The sequence below is a fragment of the Diabrotica virgifera genome, chromosome 4, assembly GCF_917563875.1.
Source record: "Diabrotica virgifera virgifera chromosome 4, PGI_DIABVI_V3a".
Classification (NCBI taxonomy): Eukaryota; Metazoa; Arthropoda; class Insecta; order Coleoptera; family Chrysomelidae; genus Diabrotica; species Diabrotica virgifera.
In genome coordinates, this window is record NC_065446.1 from 166,815,310 (window position 1) to 166,819,964 (window position 4,655).

The window sequence follows — 4,655 nt, forward strand, 5'->3', positions numbered from 1 at the left end:
TATATCATTAAAGAACATTGCAAGCCACTGTTTCGTGTATGCACCACTGTGTATCAAGAACTCTGGATGGATACCATCAAAGCCAGGTGCTTTACCTGATTTCATTTCTTTCAGCGCATGTGTGATTTCAGAAATAAGTATTCTTGCTGAATATTCGGAGTTCGTTCTGTTCATTTGTTTTAATGCCCTTAAGTCTCTTTTCACGTTGGCAGTATGTGTTCGATCTCGTGGAGCTCTGGATAGAGATACTATATGGGAGGCAACCTTGTTAGGAGACATTTTAGACTCTCTGGATTCCAGCTGGTTAGCTCCTCCAATTTTCCGCAACAAGGACCATGCCTGCCGGCTTGATTTTTTGAAGTCAAGGTTTTCGACAGTCTTTATCCATTTTTGGCGTCTAGCTGTATCGATGTTGTGTAAAAGCTCATCGGCTATTTCTCGGTCACCACTTTCGAGAAACTTCTTGTATAAGTCTTCACATGTTTCAGTCCATCCAGGCACATATTCTTTGCGATACCCCCTAGGGATGGTTTTCTTGGCAGTGCTTATTACTGCGCCCACAAACCTCTCATAATGTTTGCTGGTTGGAGGGACCCAGCTCAAGGTCCGGTCTAGTTGTTCAGAGAACTTCTTCCAGTTTGCTTTTCTAAGATTCCACCTGGGTCGGGGATATGATCTAATTATTGGAATTGATATTCCGATGGTGATAAGCACCGGACGATGTTGAGTATGTGGGAAGTCTGCAAGGACACTTCTCGCAGTTGTTAGTGGTCTGTCATTGGTATCTTTTGAGACAAAACATAGGTCTGGGTTATATTCTTTTCTCCATGCAGCTGATTTAAATGTTCCTCTGTCTTTGGCATCAAAAACTAGATATGTGTTTTGCTCTTCGGACCATTCTACTAGTGCCTCCCCATTTTCATCATTCGTGGTGTACTTCCACATTTCGTGGTGGCTGTTGAAGTCGCCGATGTATATAGTAGGATGTGGATGAGTCTTTAGCACTTCTGGGTTCCATGTAGTGGCTGGAGGTTTGTATATGTTAACTACGGTAATATCTCCAATGGAACGATGTTTGTTATTCTCTCGAAGCTTTTAAATTGTATATCAAGGCAACCATGTTAAACGAAGATCAACTCTTTGACGAACTGGGAATTTTGAAAGACGTGGCTACAAGTGAAAAAATTGCTGAGTGGAACAGAGAAGAAAAAAAATAGGATCGATGGCTTAAAGTTTTTAAGTGTGTAGATCAATTCAAACTGAAAAACTTACAAATAGTGCGGCTATCGAGCGTTTTTTTTTCTGTAATAAATAATTATTATTGGACGTCGGAAAAGTCACAAATGTCCATATCAAGGCAGCGATGCTGGTGTACGCAAATTTTGGTGGGACTTGTATGAAATGTTTCATTTACTTCAGTCGAAACCGGACCTACTTAAATTAATTTTAAATTCAGAAAAATATTAATGATGCAAAAAACCGGAAGAAGATGAGGCTATTCCAGTTCCCTTATCTAAAAACTCTTAATTACAGGCTTGGAACTTTTTCAAAGTTAATGCAATGGGTTATGTTTAGTTTAAGATATAATTTTTTATGTTTAGCTACATAGTTTATTTATTTTTAATGCCAAAAAGTTATATTTGTCCAATAACAAGATACATTTTGCGTTTTTAATACATTTTTGTTTTTTGTACTTTTTTTTCTTTAAAAAGATATGGTCACCGTAAGTATAATATTGTGTAAAAAGTGCAGAAAGGTACTAATTTCTCATGAGTTTGAACGCAAGCCGCAATTCAAACGAGTGAGAAATTACCTTTCTGTACGTGTTACACACTATACTTTTTCTACAACCACATATTTTGCTAAAACTAAAAATCACAATTTCCAATCGAAGATTTATTATAACAATTACTTATAAATTTTAAACTGTGTAAATTAATACTAATCAATTTAAATTCCTTATACCTAAACAAATTACACAGAAATCAGTTAAAAAATTAATGCACTACATTAATTTGTTTGAATTTAAACTATTTTTTCTACAACCGTGTTAAAAATGCAATTTTTAGCACTCCATACGAGCGTTAAAATGGTACTTTAAGGCACTAGTGCTTTAAAATTTTTAAGGCACTGCAGTTCGTATTGACCGTATAGGCAATTTTGATGTAATGTCAAAAAAATATAAAAATGGAATGTCAGTCAAGTTCAAGTAAAAGTTTTTGTAGATATTGTCCTGTAATTACGTTTGTAATTACAATTTGGCTTCAGAAATGGACTGGGAACCCGGGACGCACTCTTTGCACTAAATGTGTTATTGCAGAAATGCCGAGATCAAAGGAAAGACGTCTTTGTTGTATTTATTGACTATGAGAAGGCCTTTGATCGAGTACAACATCACAAATTAATTAAAATATTAAAGGATAAAGGAGTTGATAGTCAAGATGTGCGAATCATAGAAAAATTATACTGGCGTCAAAACAGCGACAGTTTGCATAAATGGAAAATCAACAGAAATATGCAAAATTCAAAGAGGTGTCAGACAGGGTTGTATGCTGTCCCCACTGTTGTTCAATTTGTATTCAGATAGAATATTTAAGGAAGCGCTGCATAATTTGGAATGGGGTGTGAAGGTTAATGGAATTCTGATAAATACAATCAGATATGCAGACGATACAGTTATTTTAAGTGATGATATGAATGGATTACAACACCTTTTAAATGCCATTGACACAGTGGGAAGAGAGTTTGGCCTAAATATAAACTGTTCAAAAACAAAATACATGGTATTTAGCCGTTTGGCCCATCAAGATTCACGTTTATATGTTGATGGTCATATAATTCAAAGAGTACCCAGTTTTAAATATCTTGGTTGCCATATTACTGAACAGCTAGATCCAGATAAAGAGATAAAATGTAGAATCGAGATAGCCCGCACGACATTTTTAAAAATGAGGTCATTCTTCTGTAATGATACCTTGCAACTTCAACTTCGAAAGCGCATGATTAAATGCTACATTTCGTCAGTCCTCTTGTATGGTGTCGAAGCATGGACATTAAAAATATCCACCATTAACCGTTTGGAGGCCTTTGAAATGTGGCTGCACAGACGTATTCTGAAAATACCATGGACGGCTATTCTGACAAATGTGGCAGTCCTTAAGAGAGCAAATGCTACCCGCGAGCTGCTTGATAACATCAAATATAGAAAGATGGCCTATTTTGGACACGTAGTAAGGGGAGACCGGTATAATATTCTTCAACTTATTATGATGGGTAAAATCGAAGGACGCAGAGGAATTGGTAGAAAGCAGGCCTCTTGGTTGAAGAATATCCGGGAGTGGACAGGAATAAAGAAAGCCGAACACCTATTTAGAATAGCTCGAGACAGAGACAGTTTCGCCATGTTAATCGCCAACGTCAAGGGGACTTGATAGGGCACGTTAAGAAGAAGAATTACGTTTGTAGAAAAAATATTGTATGATTTGCATGTTAAAAAGTACATCTTTAAGGCACTCATGTGAATTGCAGAACTGGCTATCGCTGATTCTGCAAACTTTCACATGCGTGCCTTAAACGTGTACTTTAACACTTCTATCATAAATAACTATTAAATAATTATTACAAAATAATGTCACATTTGACGTTATATTTATGCAGTCACGGAGTTCCACAAAACCTACTTCATTCGACGTATCTTGATGAGGTTGCTAAATCCTTATTGGTTAATTAATAATTATAAAATATTTATTAAGAATAAAATTGTAAAATAAAACAGTTGTAACATCGATAATTTAATTTCTATTCGAGAATTAAGAATAATAATTGTCTTACAGCTTATATTTGTCTACAATTTAACGACAGATGTAAACAGAATATCATAACGTTACTCAGAATGAGGTAGTCTACTGTGCAGAATAGTATATTGTGCAACAAGTGCAGAAAGGTACTAATTTCTCACTAGTTTGAAAAGTTGCGGTACGAGCGCAAGCGAGTGCCGCAATTCAAACGAGTGAGAAATTACCTTTCTGCACGTGTTTCACACTATACTTTTTCTACAAGCACAGTTTTTCCTAAAAATAAAAATCACAATTTCCAAACGACGATTAATTATAATAGGTACCTATGTGATAAATTTTAAACTGTATTTAATTAATACCTACTAATCAATTTAAATTCCTTATACCTAAATAAATTGCACAGAAATCAGTTAAAAAATTAATGCACTGCCTTAATTTGTTTAAATTTAAACAATTATTACACATTATTGACATTATATTTATGCAGTCACGGATTTACACAAAACCTACTTCATTCGACGTCTCTTGCACAGGTTGCTAAATCCTTATTGGTTATTTGATAATTATAAAATGTTTAATAAGAATAAAATTCTAAAATAAAACAGTTGTAACATCCATAATTTAGTTTCTATGCTATAGTTAAATATAATAATTGTCTTATAGGTTATATACTTGTCTAAAGTTTAACCACGGATGTAAACAGAATATAACGTTACTCAGAATGCGGTAGTCCACGGATGTAAACAGAATATAACGTTACTCAGAATGAGGTAGTCAACTGTGCAGAAAAGAACTTTGCGGCACAGAAACGTCACTTTGCGGCACAGAAACGTCACTTTTCTGCACACTAATGTCAAA